Source organism: Ambystoma mexicanum, chromosome 10 (genome assembly GCF_040938575.1).
Source record: "Ambystoma mexicanum isolate Mex_15411 chromosome 10, UKY_AmexF1_1, whole genome shotgun sequence".
NCBI lineage: Eukaryota > Metazoa > Chordata > Amphibia > Caudata > Ambystomatidae > Ambystoma > Ambystoma mexicanum.
In genome coordinates, this window is record NC_090932.1 from 174,629,229 (window position 1) to 174,646,049 (window position 16,821).

Below are 16,821 nucleotides of genomic sequence, written 5' to 3' on the forward strand. Positions count from 1 at the left end.
AGATGGGCCCTACCGTGGCAGACTGCACTGCATATAAGCGCGATATCCATGCCCTGGTGCAGCGGGTGGGTAACTTGGAAAGCAGGGCTGAAGAGGCGGAAGGACGCGCTCGGAGAAATAATGTTCGCATCGTGGGCCTGCCGGAGGGGGCTGAAGGCCAGAATCCCACGGAGTTCATTGAGAACTTGCTGCTGCAGGAGATCACTGGGGGAGCCCTGTCGCAGGGGTTTGCGGTGGAGAGGGCGCATAGGGCCTTGAACAGAAGACCACCGCCGGGGAACCCACCTAGGCCTGTGATCGCCAAGATCCTTAACTATCGGGATCGTGAAAGGATCCTTGAGCACTTTCGTAAGGGGGGCACCATACAGCGAGGAGAGGCGACCATTACCGCTTACCCCGATTACACCCTGCAAGTGCAGCGCAGTCGCATGAACTTTGGGGCGGTCAAGAGGCGATTGCGGGCAGCGGGGTACAAGTATATGTTTCTTTACCCGGCCAGATTGAAGATATTCTTCAAGACTAAGACACTGTTTTTTGACACTCCGGAGGCGGCCATGGAATGGCTCGATGCACAAAATTGTCCTCAAGAGCCAGATGAGCGGATGGCGGATGGAACGGGAAGAGATAAGTGACGCTGTGGGCCCGGTTGGGCTATGAATATTGGGACTGGAATATAGTCGGTGGGACTTTGTTATGGTAGTGTATGCGTTAGGACTTTGAAACATGGTCCGTGTGCGCGGATACGGAAGTGAGGGAGGGGAGCCTCCGGGGGCTGTTCTTTGTACCCCAGTTTGAGTTTAGGTTAGTCACAGTGTGTGGGGTGACACCCTGTCGGGTTCTCTACTTGGGTTCCAGAGAGAACCGAACACAGGGATGCCTGAGATTCAGGGATGGAGCTGGGCAGTTGGTTGGGTTAGGGGGGTGGGGTGGGTCAGTTTTTATATGAGCCTGGGAGAAGAAACTGGGGATGGGGGCCCTTGCGGTGGGGGGGAGGCGAGTGGACCTGGGAGAGGGATGGGAGCTACTGATACATCCTGGGGGACCTTAGGATACTAACGTGGAACGTTAGAGGGCTTAACAGCTACCTTAAGCGTAACAAGGTCATGTTGTACCTAAAAAGACAAAAGATAGATATCGCCTTGTTACAGGAGACACATCTGACACGGGATAAACTGGAACTGGTGGGGAGAAAGTGGAGGGGGACAGTAGTTGGATCTACATATTCTGCCTATGCCAGAGGTGTGCTGATTTGGGTTGCACCACATGTCCCGTTTAAGCTACTTGAGGAGGTTGTGGAGTCTGATGGGAGGCTGGTCATGGTAAGGGGGCTTGTGGAAAATAAAGTAGTGTGCATTATAAATACTTATGCTCCCAACCGCGACACAGCGACATACTTTAGGACACTGACCACTAGACTGGGTGAAGGGATGGGGGGTCCTGTGATTTGGGGAGGAGACTTTAATTGTGTACTAAACCCCAAGGAGGACATGTCGGATGACAGGGTGGACAGGCCCAGCCCGGCGGCTAGGGTACTGCAGGCGCTGCTGGTAGACCTTGGCCTGGCGGACGTGTGGAGGACGGGACACCCTGGTGTGAGGCAATATTCGCATTACTCGGCCCCGCACCAGTTACACACAAGGCTAGATTATTTTTTCGCCACGCCGGACGTCGTCGCGGAGTGTGACCAGATAGACTACAGGGCGAGAGTCCTTTCGGACCACTCGCCCCTGGTCATGCGTTGGCAGCTTTGTCCCCCACGAGCGCGAATTCCAACATGGCGCCTTAGGGCGGAAGCGCTCAGGGACCCAGTCTTCAGAGAGGAAGTGAGGGAGGAGATAGTTGCTTATTTTGAAGCGAACACAGGCAGCGTCAAGTCGGCTGGTACTTTGTGGGAGGCCTTTAAGGTTGTAATGAGGGGGGTTGCCATTGCTAAATCCAAGGGATTAATGGGAGGAGTCCTGGCAGATCTGCGCAGAGCCGAGATTGAGTTGGAGAGAGAGCTGGGGGAGGGGGGGACGGACACGGAGGAGGTCATTAATCTGCAACAGAGGTGCGCAGAACATTGGGACAGGCTTTGTAATCTGAATTACAGGAAGTACATTGAGAGGTTGCATGCCGGGGGAGACAAGACGGGCAGGCTTCTTGCTTGGCTATATAAGAGCGAGACCCCAAGATCCCCGATCCGATCAGTTATCACTGAAAAGGGAGTGGAGGAGGACACCCAGGAAGGGGTGAATGGAGCATTCGCGGAATATTATCAAGCATTATATGAGGATCGAGAGGGGGGAAGCCGGGAGGAGATAGAGGTAGTACTTGAAGACATAGGCCTGCCCAAGATAAGTGACGAAGAGCGAGAGGAGATGGATGCTCCGATCACTCTGGAGGAGCTGCAAGAGATTGTGCGGCAGCTACCCACTTGCAAGGCCCCAGGAGCGGACGGGTTCCCCAGTGAGTTTTATAAAGCGTATGGGGAGGAGGTGCTCCCGCCCATGCTGGAGATGTTTAATGAAGCGTTCGAGGTGGGGCGGCTGCCGGAATCACTCAGGGAGGCGATTATAGTACCGCTCCCCAAACCCAATAAGCCGGGGCATGAGTGTGGCTCCTACCGGCCCCTTTCGATGCTGAACCAGGACAGCAAGATCCTGACAGCTGTCCTGGCGGCCAGAATGCGGAGGGTAATAGGCAAGCTGATCCATCCTGACCAGACGGGCTATGTCCCGAACAGGAATATTACTCACAATCACAGACGCCTTCACAGGGTGGTGGAATGGGGGGGCAGTGAGGACAGCGAAATGGCGATAGTGGCGCTGGACGCGGTTAAAGCGTTCGACTCTGTTCGATGGCCATGGCTGCTGGCGGCTTTGGGGCAGTTCGGACTGGGACCATGCTACATGAGGTGGGCTGAGCTATTATATAATGCGCCTCTGGCTAGGGTCCGCACGGGTGCAGTGGTGTCAGATAGATGGCAGTTAGGCAGAGGTACCAGGCAAGGATGTCCTTGGTCCACAATGATGTACATACTGGCCCTCGAACCCTTAGCAGTTTACCTCCGCCAGCAATATGATCCGGTGGGCATAGAGGTGGGAGGAGAGTGCCATCTTATATCCCTGTATGCAGACGATATGCTGTTATACCTGAAACATCCGGAAGAGAATTTGCAGTATATCTTGGAGGTATTGGAGAGGTACGCCTGGTTGTCCGGCATAGCGGTTAACCCTCAGAAATCCGTACTATTCCCGCTAGGCAGTTATGTGGGGATACCGGCGGAGAGGTTGCCAGTGCTGCGGATTCCGTGGGCAACAAGCTCTTTCCGGTACTTGGGCATTGACGTGTATCACACGACCGAGGAAGAACACAGGTATAACACTGAACTAGCTGTGGGGAAGATTGAGAGGTGCATGAGGTTCTGGGAAAGATTGCCTTTAGCTATGATGGGTCGCGGAGCTATGCTTAAAATGGTGGTGCTGCCCAGGCTCCTGCATTACTTTAATAACATCCCGTATATGATACCTAGGAATTTTTTCGCTAAGTTACATAGCGTGTGTAGGAATTTCCTGTGGCACGGCACGCGCAACAGGGTCGCATTATGGAAATTGCAGAACTCATACGAGAAAGGTGGCGTGAAGCTGCCGAACTTTGAGGCCTATTATATCGCGGCGCAACTGCAATATGTGGCCAGGTGGCTTTCAGATGAAGAGACCCCCGAACATAGGCTGCTAGGGAAAGACTGTTCCCCCTTCTATCTGCGGGAGGTGATTTGGGTGACTGGCTCATGGATGAGAGAGCGTCCTAAGATGCTAGCCCTTGGCAGGAATATATGGCGGCGTGCCTGTCGGATGATGGGTGACCCGTGTATGCCGCAGTTGCCTCTGATCGCCCTGGCAAAGGAGGACGGGCAGCTGAGAACTATTATCCGGACGTATTGGGAGTCAGTGGGATTGATCACTATGGGCGACATCTGGCAGGATGGGACCCTGATGGATTTCGATGAACTGGAGGCAGGGTCGGGGCTACATAGGGGTCAATATGTAACATATCATAGGGTGGCCCGGGAGGTCCGGAGCACGTGGCCCGAAACTACTTTGGCCGATGAACCGGATGCCACGCTGGAGACGATGTATGACGCATCAGAGGGTGGACACGAGGTCTCTAGGTTGTACGAGATGTTGATGACAAAGGTTGGGAAGGATTTGGGGCACCTGAGACTGGAGTGGGAAGCAGAGATGGGGGCCCCGATGTTGGATGGGATGTGGGAGCGCGCCTTGGGGTACCACAAAAAGGTATCGAGGAACGCCAGGTTCAAGCAGATACAGCTCTACATTACGCACAGAGCATATATGACCCCCCTTAGAATTTCCAAATTTCTAGGTAGTGGGCGCCAGGCGTGCCCCAAGTGTAACGAAGAGAATGCGGACATGATACATATGTTCTGGGCGTGCCCAATGATTGCAACTTACTGGGGTGAAGTGGCGCGGAGGCTGGCGGGGAGGGGTATTACGCTTAGGGTGGATTCGGCTTGGGCTTGTCTGCTGGGAGGGTATCCCAGGGCGCGTAAGCTTCGACATGTTGAGAAACTTAAAGATCTGGCCTATGTGCTTGCCAAACGTAGGATAGCCATGGAGTGCAAGAAATGTCACAAGCCGCGAGTGGAGGTCTGGTGGCGGGATCTCCAAAAATGGGCGGATGCCGAAACGACAGCGTGGCAAGATGGCAGTATGGCTGGGGATGAGGAAGAAATAGGCTCTCTCACGGCATGGAAGTTATTGTTAGCTGAACTGTTTGGTACGGGATCGGCCTCGGCTGGACTTGAGAGCGATGAGGTCCCACCGCACGGAACGGACACTGATGGCGGACACTCTACAGGCTCATAGGGGGGAGGGATGGGGATTGCAGTGCCTTATTTTTTGTTTGTTTGGTTTTGTTGTTTGAAGTGTTTTATTTATGTTTCGTTGTAATGTTGTTTGGTTGAGATAAAATAAAAATATATTTTTTAAAAAAAAAAGGTTATTTTCTGAGTAATATGGAATTCAGAGACCACCTTTTGGAGAAAATTGAGCTTCACTTGTAAGACAATCTTGTCTTTATGAAAGATTGTATGAGGAGGTTTGCAAGATAGAGCTTGTAATTCGATCACTCTTCTAGCAGAGTTAAGGCCACTAGAAAGACTGTTTTAAGAGTAAGAAACTTTAGTGAACAAGAATTAAGTGGTTCAAAAGGAGTACCCATTAGAAACCTTAAGACTAGATTTAGGTCCCACAAAGGAACCTGAAAAAGTTTTGGTGGATAGACATTTGTTAATCCTTTCGGAAATTGGATTACTACGGGTAGTTTGAAATATGAAGGCTCCTCAGCAGTACACTTAAAGATAGAAAGCGCTGCGAGGTAGCCCTTGATCGTACCAATCTGAAGACCTGAATTTGCTAAGTAAAGCAAGAAAGATAACACCATTGGTGTATTGCATGAAAAGGGTTCAATATTCTTTTCTCTACACCAGCTGCAAAATCTGTTCCAACGGCAGCGTTATAAAGTATTTGTTGCTGGCCTTCTAGCTGAAAGCAACACCTCCATGACGTCATCCAGGAGATCCCAATCCTTGTATCTCAACCTTTCAGAAACCAAGCGTGAAGGTTGAGGGTTCTGATGTCTGGATGGAGAATCTGACCTCCCTTCTGCGAGAGAGGATCCTCTCTTTGCGGAAGACGAATCAGATGGACATGCCTAGAAGGTCCGGGTACCACGTTCTCCTGACCCAATCCAGGGCAATTAGGATCATGGCTTTCCAGAATCTTCTCAACTACCTGATCATTTGCGGAATGACAGGTACTGGAGGAAACACGTACAGAAGTGGAAACTCCCAGTCCACTACGAACGCGTCCCCTAGAGCTCCTCTGGGGGGAAATTCCCTTGAACAAAACTGATCGCACTTCCTGTTGATGCTGGTGGCGAACAGATCCACTTGAGGGGTTCCCCAAAAGGTGAAGATCTCTTGAAGGAATTCCTGAGCTACCTCCCACTCGTGGGAGACTGTGCTCTGCCTGCTCAGAGCGTCCGCCGTCAAGTTCTTCTCTCCGGCTAGGTGAACTGCCGATGCAGTGAATCTACGCCTCCTCTTTTGTTGAGGTAGTGCATGGCCACTGTGTTGTCTGTCATTATCAGGACATTCTTTCCCTGTACTGATGGCAGAAAAGCTTTCAGCACTAGTCTGATTGCTCTCAGCTCCAACAGGTTGATGTGTAGTCTGGACTCCGATGGAGACCAACGATCGCTGATGGTCAAGTCGTTGGCATGGCCTCCCCACCCCGTGAGTGAGGCATCCGTGACTACTGTTATCTCCGGCCATGGTTGCCAAAACTGTTCTCCTTTCAAGATGTTCTCCCGATAGGCCCACCACTGAAGGTCTCAAACTTCTCTGTCCGGGACTTGTAGGAGATCTGACATTCTTCCTGAGAATTGCGACCACTGGGATCTTAGTGCCCACTGGAGGGAACTCATTCTCAGGCGAGCCACTGGCACTACGAAGATGCAGGATGCCATGAGGCCTAGCAACCTCAAAAAGTCGAAGGCTGGTAAACGTTGGGCATTTTGAAACTTGGTGACCATCTGTAGAATATCTTGAGCCCTCACCTCTGGTGGCGAGGCTTTTCCCAGGGAAGTGTCCAGGACTACTCCAATGAACTGGAGTCTCTGTGATGGTATCATCTGTGACTTCTTTAAGTTGAGGGAGAAGCCCAGCTTGTGAAGGAAGTGGCAGACATAATCTAGCTGGATCTGAGCTTGTTCCGGAGATACTGTTCTGATCAACCAATCGTCTAGGTAGGGGTAGACGTGGATCCCTTCCCTCCTTAGACTTGCAGCCACTACCGACATTAGCTTGGTAAAGACCCTTGGGGCGGGGGTCAGCCCAAATGGAAGAACTCGAAATTGATAGTGAGAGTTGCCAATTGCGAACCTCCGGTATTTCCGGTGTTTGAGATGGATTGGCACATGGAAATAAGCATCCTGAAGATCTAGAGATACCAACCAGTCCTGAAGCTGGAGGGCCTGAAGGATCTGAGAAAGGGTTACCATCTTGAACTTGTCTTTCCTGAGGAATTTGTTAAATTCTTCCAAGTCCAAGATGGGTCTCAGTCCTCCGTCCTCCTTTGGTACTAGGAAGTAGGGGGAATACCAACCCTTGTTCCTCTCCGCTACAGGTACCAGTTCTATGGCACCCTTCTCTAGCAGGTCTAAAATCTCCTGCACAAGGAGCGTGTCTGGAAGCTTCAAAGAGTTGTTCCCCTGTGGATGACTGAGGAGTGTGTAGGAAGGGCAGGCAGTAACCTTGGGCAACTGTCTCAAATGCCCAAGCATCTGACGTAATAGCCTGCCATTCTGCCAGATGTTGAGTTAACCTGCCCCCTACTGGTGTCTTGTGAGGGGAGACCTCAGAGGGGTTTAGAAACGGCTGACGCAGATGCCGAAGGTTAAAGTGGCACCTGCTGCTGCAGCTTTTGTACCTTTTCCCCGTCCACCAAGGGGGAACTGTTTCTGGCCCCTTTAAGCTGGCTGACCTCTGCCTCTTCTGAATGCGGAGTAAAAGCGAAAGGACCTACCCCTCCAGGAACCTCCTGAGGGACGATTTGGAGTCTGCCGGAATGCCGCCCCAAGGGATTTCGCTGCTGCCTTGGATGTTTGTAATCTCTCCAGGCTGTCATCAGCCTTCTTTCCAAATAAAGAAGTACAACCAAAGGGCATGTTCAGAAGTCTGGCTTGTACATCTGGAGCAAAACCAGACTTTGCAACCACGCAAATCTGCGGATTGTGGTACTCGCCACCATGGCCCTGCTGATGCTGTCAGCAGAATCAATGCCAGAATCAATGCCTGTTTGGAGGGACTCGCACATTGCATCCTTTCCATCCCTGATGATGTTTAAGAATGCATCCCTTTCTTCTCATTCTGGGAGACAGTCAGCCGCAGATGAAGCACACTCCCAAAGTGTGTGGCTGAATCTTGCTAGCGTGAAGTGGCGTTGATAGACTTAAGCGCCATGCTACATGCCGAAAATACTTTATTTGACATGGCATCAAATCTTTTATCATCCCTGTCCTGTGGAATAGTAGAGTATGCCGACTTACTGTTAGATGAAGTTGCTGCTTGTACAACTAAACTCTCTGGAGTTGGATGCTTGCTCAGATATTCAGGATCTGAAGCTGCTACTCTGTATTTAGCTGAACGTTTTTTTATTTACTGCAGGGATAACTTCAGGAGTTTCCCAATTAGCAGATATTTTTCTTTGCAGAGCATTATGAAAAGGACCAACAGGATCCTCCTGTGGACCTTTATCTAAAATATCAGTAAGGTCATCCTGCTGAAAAGAAGGCATAGGTGTAGTCCACCCCATGAATTCAATTATTTTGGCCATCAAAATCCTATAAGGAGTCTCAGCATGCTCTCCAGGTTCTGGTTTAGCAAACTACTTCTGGAAAAGTATCTAAACCACTTGCATCATGTAGAGACTCTTGAAGGTCTTTTAACCTGTTCTCCTCAGAGATGAATTCCTCTGGCATGGGTATTGTAGTCTTTTGCAAACCAAAGGGTCTCTCATTGTCAGAATCCTCCCCTTCCTCATATATTGAGGACAAGGCTCTAAAGTAGTCAGACCTAGGTTTAAAACCCATTTCTAGAGCAGAAGGAGCTAAATTTGTTGTCACTGCCTGAGAAAACGTTGAGGTTGTCGACATGGACGTCATAGGCTTTGACAATCCTGAAGAAAGCGTTGAAAAAGTTTGAAAAGACCTCGATGCACGCGAGAGGATCGGAATCCTACTAGGCGTCATCGAGATTGTCGATGGCATCCTCGACATCATGGTCGGAGCTTTCGACACCTCTACTGCCTGTGACGTAGTGACAGTTGTAGGTTTGTCTTTTATCAGGGTCGACAGTGGCGTCGAAGACGGCATTGATGAAACCGATTTATGCGAAGGGCCCTTCAACAAAGGCGTTGATGACGCAGATTTGTGAGTCGAAGGAATCTTCGACGATGGCGATGACGCGGTCTTATTGCTTTTACTCGAGGGTTCATGACGCTCTCAAGTACTTTCTCTCGCCGGGTTCAACGACTCGCAGTGTTTTGATTTTTCGGGTCTTTCACCCAGGGCATCACCTTTAGACGTCTCCGAGGGGGTCGAGGCCGCTTTCTCGAAGATGCTAAGCATATTTTACGGAATTCCTCCCACTTAGCCGGAGAGCTGTGTTTCGTGGGGCAGAGGACCCTTTCTGGGGAAGTAGAGGAGGAAGAAGAGGGAGATCTACGACACCTCTTCTTAGAGTGTTTTGATCTCGAAGACTGATGAGAACCGCTTCGAGATCTTGAACGGGAATGTTTCTTTTGTCGACGAGGAGACGTATGTCTGGACTCAGCTGAAGAAACTTTCGAGGGAGTAGAAGTTTTAAAGTCCTTACCTCTTTCTAACTTCCCCTTACGCTCCTTCAAGGCTTTCGTCATCATGGACATACAGTCCTCGCATTCCGAACAGTGATGCTTCGATCCCAGGCACCACAAAAAGATCCTGTGAGGATCCGTTAACAACATTTTCTTCCCACAGTCACGACATTTCTTGACTTGACTTGAAACCGGACCGTGGAGTCGAAGGTTCGGATGAAGAAGCCATCGTGTAATGGACTACCATTACACGATGGCTTCTTAATTCGAAGAATAAGAAGGTTTTTCTGAAGAAAGAAACCGAGCGTTACGTTTCCGAAGACCACGAAGCACCGAAAAACGGAACTGAGCAACGGACGCTGCGCAAGTCTATTTATACTCATGATGACGTTGGCGCCGATACGGAGGCTGTCGAGGGACACCAACTCGAAGGACATCGACGCGCAGCACCCTCTACTGAAAAAATGTTCCGAGGCCAGCAAGCTGGAATGGATAACATCAAAGATAAGGAATACGTCGGAGGACACAATCCCTTCAAAAGGGCTTTTTAGGGTGCACAAGGGAGTGCTTGAGGTAAGGAGGCCAGTGGTGAGGGAGTGGTTGCAGAAATCGCCAAGAGCCGAGAGAAGAAGTTGTCCTTAATGGTTGGATGAGACCTTCTTAGAGCGGACACATTTAGAGACCTCATGAGGTGTTATGGGCAGGAGGGTGGTAAGTGTGGAGGGAGGCTGGCAAGCTGAAACGGGATTGGAGTTGGGGGTGGTAGAGAGTGAGGACAGCATGTTCTGAGTTTTAGATGAGAAATGGGAGGCCAGGGCGGTGCAGAGCCTGGGAAGGAAGGAAAGAGGTGGAGACTGCGGCTGGATTGGCGAGTTCCTTGCAGATTTTGAAAAGTTCAGCTGTGTTAGTGGTTCCAGAGATGCAGGCTTGGATGTGGGCACTCTTCTTGGAGTGGATACAAAACCGATATTGACTTTGGAGCAGGCCAGTTTGTCAGATGATGAACTCGAGTATGCCATTTCCGCTCAGCAACTCTGCACTTGCGTTCCAGGGATGCTAGATTGGTATCATACCAGCTGTTGCACTTGGAGGCAGGCTTCAGGCGGATCCGCATGACAGGCAAGGATGTTGGAGATGGAGGTGAAGGTTAGCAAGGACAGATTCAGAGGCAGAGTCAGAAGCAGGGGAGGGAGGGGGGTTGAATGTAGAAACAAAGGCAGCGACTGACACTCGCTTCATCAGTCGAATGACGGTGAAGGAGGCTGGCAGTGCAGGGGGAGGCTCGGACAGAGTGCCAAGGGGCTCCAAGCGGGACGAGAGAGTAGTCGGACCAGGTGAGGAGGGTGGTGACCAGGTTAGAGATAGGGATGTCTCCAGAGATGGAGGGGAGTGGAGGCATAAATATTACACATTGGGAGTGGTAAAGGGGAGTAAGACACCCATGTGGCAATTACATAGAAGCAGGCCGGTGAACAACCAAGGGCAGAGGGCCCCAGGGAAGGGATGCAGTCCAGTGACAAGGCTTGTGTAATTGATACCCATGAGGGGAGCAGGATGCTCCGAGGTACTTACCACAGTGGTATAGAGAAAAAATGTTCGATCTATGCTGGGCCATGGCCAGATTGTTCCTTGAGGAGCGTGGCCTGCCGACAAGTAGATGCAACAGCAACATGGAGAGGGGGGCATTCTCCAGCGCCGGACAGGGCCAGGCAGGGGGCCTTGTTGCGGGCCGGCACCTACGCCTGACGGCTCCCGTGATTGACCCTTAGGGCATGGCACTGACCAATCAGTGCGGTGGCAGGGAAGGCAGATCAGGCACTCCAGTGCTTGATCAAGTGGCTGCCATGATGGAATGTGAACACAAAGGACGAAGTCCACAAAGCCCAACTGGGATTCACAGAGAGGTGCACACTGCACTTCCAAATCAGAGAATAAGTGCTATCTGGTAGAATAACACGATCAACAGGCAATTGCTGACAATGTAGAGTGCTTGTCGCTCCAATTAGAAAATGAGTGCAAAACCAGCATACAAAGTCCATATGGGCTTACATCTCCAGTGGGATGTGAGCGTCAGGAGGCCGCTGCTGATGCTCCGATGCTACCGAGAGTGAAGTGTGTATTTCAGTAATAGGCATTTGCCAGGCACTGCTATTATATGCCCAGGTACTCAAACCATTTTGCAGCTGCACCCATTGATGGCCAGTTAATACCACTATGGTAGTGCCTGGCAAATGCATTTCCCCATGTCTACACAAAAGTCAAAACCGTTGACAATGTTTATATTAGGAGTAAAATAATTTTTAGGGGGTTAAAAAGTGATTGCCAATGGGGATATTTTTTAAGTGAACAAAAATATGTTTGATCTCTAAAACATACATCTCAATAGTTTATTTAATCAATCAATTTGGTTTGCTCAACGGCCCATAACACCAACTAAACATTTAATTCTTTCAAAAACACAGTACATACAAATCTCGGCAGAGTTGTGGCCGTCTACGTGGACAAAGACAGCCAAGTCATCTAAAATGTACCACCACTAAGGAGTGTATATATACAAATGTTCCTCCGGTGATACTTTGACCCAACATAGCTACATACCTAGTGTTTCACTGCTAATCTGGAGTGGATCCCTTGATCCTTATTTTGGGGAGCAGAAGAAACACAGAATTATAAACATATTGATTTTTGAGCCAATATAATTCCACCCCCTCTCTGTTACCTCAAACCTGCTGCTCACATAGTTTGTTTCTATGGAATAAAATTAAATAAAATTGAGTTGTATTGTTAAAAAAAAAAAAAAAATCTGCAAACATCTGAAAAGATCAATATACAAAAAACATGTATTTTGTACGTATTGAATAATAACAATGTCATTTTTAACAGCAATGACATGCACAGGATGCATTACATTTGAAAGACGGGGTAAGGTGCCTTTACAATATACCAAATAATTGTGGGGTAGTATAACGAGACACAGTAACACACGAACATACATAAATAAGTTCAAAATGAAGGGCCTAGTACCAGAATGAACACAGAACTAATTTAAATATGTACATTTGTGTTGATTGTCGAGAGGTGTGTTTGGGTTTTATGAGCTGGGGTAGAGAGGGGGTTGGACGTGTCAAACAAGTCTAGCAAGTAGAGCTTGAGTCAGGATTTGAACAATTCCACTGAGGGGCTGGCTTTAATAGCCAGGTAGAAATTATTCCAGTTGGGGGAGCGGGGGAATAGCAGAGAGAAAGAGGTAGAAGGCATGGGACAGAAAGGTTGCAGAGATCAAGACAGTGAGTAAAGAGAGATGCAATCATCAAGTTAACATGGGAGAGATTACAGATGGATTTGAAGATGAGGAGTAAGCAGTTTAAGATAAATGTTGCATGGAGAGCCATATAGCTTGAGGTCAGTATGTGGGGGCAGGAGCATCTACGTAGGGTACAGAGGGTGGGTGTAGCGAAGCTGAGAACTTTGTTTAGGGGAAGGAAGGAGCAGAGGGGAAGGAAGACCAAGGAGCAGGCTTGTGTAGCCATGTGGTGAGTGAGGTTTGACAGCTCCTTCTTAGGTAGTGAAGTTAAAGGGCGTCAGTGGCCATTATGCACTGTTGGAGCCTTAAGTCGCTGTCAAGGAAAAACCCAAGGTTGCGAGCCTTGGATGATGGAGTGAGGCAGTCAGGTGGGAAGGATATCGGCGGGTTGCTTTAGAATTGGAGGCAGGAAGAAAGAACTGTAACATTTGGCAGCATAGAACATCTAGTGTTGGGTAGTGAGGCAGCTTGTGATTCGTTCAGAGAAAGCTGGTTGAATGAGGGAAAAGGAAATCAGGGTAACATTATCAAGGTGATGGTAGTGAAAGTCAAATGATGGGATGAGTTTACCCAGAGGGAATGTGAAGAGGCTGAAGAGGAGTTTGCCAAACACTGATCCTTGAGGGACACTCACTGGAAGGCATTTGGGGGATGAGGTGGTAGTGTTCCAAGAGATGGAGAAAGCGAGGTGGGAGAGATAGGAGGCCACCAAATAGAGAATAGTGTCCTTGAAGCCATGGCAGGAGAGGTGTTGTAGAAGTGAGAGATGGACCACAATGTTTATGGCCGCCGAGAGATGAAGAACAAAGAGGATGAAGGCGAGGTGGGAGTGGCAAGGTCAGCCCTACTGATAAGCAGTTTACCAACAATTGTAATGCCTAATAAAAGGAAAATACCCTAACAACATAAAATATGGTGTAAAAATACCTTCAACAAAAAATTTGCATATCTCCGCAGAGTTGTGCGGTCATCAACGTGGACAAAAGCAGTCAAATCATAGGGATGCACCAACACCAAGCAGTGTCTCTATAAAATATTCCTCTGGTAGTACTTTGACCCAGAGTATCTGTCGAGCTTAAAATCTAGTCTTTCACCGCTATCCTGAAGTGGATACCCGGATCCTTTCTTTGGGGAGCACAAGAAACACTGAAGATTAATCTATAACTACTCACTTCCCCCAAATGTATCACACCCATGCTTTAAGTGCAGCCACACTTACATTAACCCAATGTTGGAATAGACGAAAAGGCCTTTCAATGGGAATATGGTGGATTAAGTTATGAAACACATGGGCAATGGAAAGAATGTTTGCCAAAAAGCAAGGGAATTTATTCCAGAACGAATGGACCCCTGTACCAACTTCTGCTAATCTACATGATCTATTGCATTTAGCCCTAACCTGTTCGGAGCCATATCCTTACTAAGATGTATTTATAAATGTACTGATTCTTGAACCAATATAATTCCACCCGCTCGATGTAACCGCAAACCTGCTACTCACACTGTTTTGTAAAAAAACTTAAGTGGTGTAAAAACATTTTAAAAAAGAAAAAAAGCAAACAACTGACATGCAAGAGACTGTCCCCTGCTTCCACAGATAGGTTCAGATCAGTGTACCAGTGCCAGTGGCGGAAGCTGTAATATAATTCCGATCCAATGTGAAACACAAGTTAAAAATGCATCTTAATTTGCACCAATAATGGGTGCAAAGAAGTATGGACTATCTGTTTCAGAGTTAAATGATGTTTTACTTGGCTAAAAATACCGCCATTGAGAATCAGAATGCCTTTTGTATTTTCAACTTCACAGAATAGAGAGTAAAATAATCCTACTTAAAACATTGTCTGGAACAGAGGGTAGGAGGACAGGTTAGAAAGTTGGGAGACATGGGTGAGAGTGGTTTCAGCCGTGTTTGTTTCAGAAGCAATATTGGAGGGAATCCTAGAGTAAGTAAATCTTGAGGTAATTAAAAACACGGTTGACGAGAAATCGTATTTTGGAGTAAGGGGGTAACCTTTGCACCATCAAAGTAAGCAGGTGGAAGCACATGGCTGTCTTTAGTTATTCGAACTAAATCACACCTACTTATTCAAGCGAATTAACACATGCATTTTAATATTAAAGTTGCACTTTAGATCAGGCAGTAATAATAGAAGATACTCCTTCCTGGCACACTGCTGTGCTGGTATCTCTGAATGAAAACATCCGCAGAGTAGGGCAGGCACCAATGTGTGTTTCCTTTTCTTCACTTCACTTTGCTGATGTGCTATGGTGAAGCATAAGTTCTAGGCCTTACTCGTAATTGAGGCGAGGCTATTGCTTGAGCAGTTGGATCAGAAGTAATAGGTTAGGGCTTTAGTGATGCAATTATGTTGAGATGGGTCGGTATGAAGTCTCGCCTTTTTGGATCTGATTTAGTTGAGGATAAGTGGTCTGGACTTTTTGATTTAGTAAAGGGGAGAGGAAAACAGGAGGTCTGGGCTTTGGCTGAAGGTGGGCCATCTACACTTTGGTCTTTGACCAAGGATTTTCATTTGAAGTCTCGATGTTGGTCAAGAATGAACTATTGGAAGTGGGCTTTCCTCTGCAGAGTCCAGGGCGTAACATGTCTAGACATTAGTTGAAAATTCAGGCAAATGAGAACTATTTGGCTGATGGACAGTAAGATGTAGAATCTGGTTTAAGTATTTGATTTAGGATATCTGGGCTCTGACAGAAGATCAATTGTAGGGCCTAGCTGGGAATTGGGCGGAATGAGGTGTGGGCTGATGGAAGGATTACATTATATCCAAGCTTTGGCTGAGGATGGGCAACAAAGGGTATGCATTTCGAGAGATGAGCCCTAAGAGGTTTGACCTTTAAGCTTTCTCTGCGATGTGTTTATGAAGTTTATGTTTATGAAGTCTGGATGTTGTTAGGGATGGAGTGTATTGGTCTGAAAGGGTTGTCCACTTTAGCTGCTGATGGTGAGGGGACTGGGCTTTGGCGGAGAATGGGCCATTTGAGGTCTGTCATCTAGCACATTTTGCCTCCTTTACTTCATTTTTATGAGTAGCCTCTCTCGTGGTTGCAAGATATTGTTCATTAGAACTGCTGGCAGCTGGGTAGAATTACAGCAACCAACTTAAGCATTTTGCAGGATTGGAGGGTGCAACTTTATCTTTTTATAGTTGCGCTTGGCTCAGTTATTTAAAAATGATTTTTTTAAAATGTTTTTCTACAAAACAGAGCCCAGCAGAACATGTACACAAACACACACACATTGCTGGGCGGCGGGTGATGCCCTATTATTAAGGTGAAATTAAGGAATCATTCACATTTGTAAAGATTCGGATGTTTATATGTTTTGACGCATTTGACATAAGTGTCAAACCGCTGGATGGATTTTGACCAAAAATGTACCCTTTTGTGTTTTGGTGTAAATCCATCCAGCAGTAGTTAGAATTTGATACAGAAAGGGGTACCCAGACCAAAAACCTTTTATTTATATATCACTCATGGTGCATTGCAGAAACTGCGCCTTTTCAGACATGAAAGGCTGCATCTTTTTTTCAACGATACATGCCATTCTCGCTGTCATTTTGGAGTAAATTTGTGGCAACTTCTTGCAAGAACAAAAAAGGGGGCGAGGCATCAGAAAAACATTTTTCAAAATATATGCTAAAAACAAAATATTACACCATTCTCTTCCAGGTTCCTTATTATCACAAATACCCATCTAGCCATAGGACATGGCAAGGAGGCCACACAACCACAATGGGGGAAATTTCCATGGTGCATAGCTTAAAAACCTACTGATAATATGGACAATGATATGAAAAAAGATCTTTATTACTACAGGTTGTGTGAGATATAGGATAACAAAACTCTTGAAATTCTATGAAAATTTTAAGATGGTTTAACGCAACAAAACCCTTGAAATTCATCAAGTGTTGAAAGCTATGCCACCTTAACTCCCCAGCCATCGTTGCACAGCCTGTGAGAATAAAGATGGCATCATCTATGACATCCCTGGAAACAAAAGCACATGGATGACATCAGAGTGTACCATCATGGGAAACTACCAGTCAGAGTAGAAAATACTGTTGGACTATT

At 47.7% G+C, this 16,821-nt stretch overlaps 1 protein-coding gene across 2 annotated transcripts in view; it reads right to left on the bottom strand.

Annotated features, from left to right (window-relative positions):
• The window catches only part of VDAC3 (voltage dependent anion channel 3), a 593,996-nt gene that overhangs the window by 533,293 nt on the left and 43,882 nt on the right, over positions 1-16,821 (bottom strand). The window contains exon 1 of one of the 2 annotated variants that reach the window (XM_069617659.1): positions 12,021-12,054. The exons of the other annotated variant lie outside the window; for it this stretch is intronic. The gene's annotated coding sequence lies outside the window, so the exon portion shown is untranslated. Of the gene's footprint in view, positions 1-12,020; positions 12,055-16,821 lie in introns of those variants that run through there. 2 annotated transcript variants of the gene reach the window in all.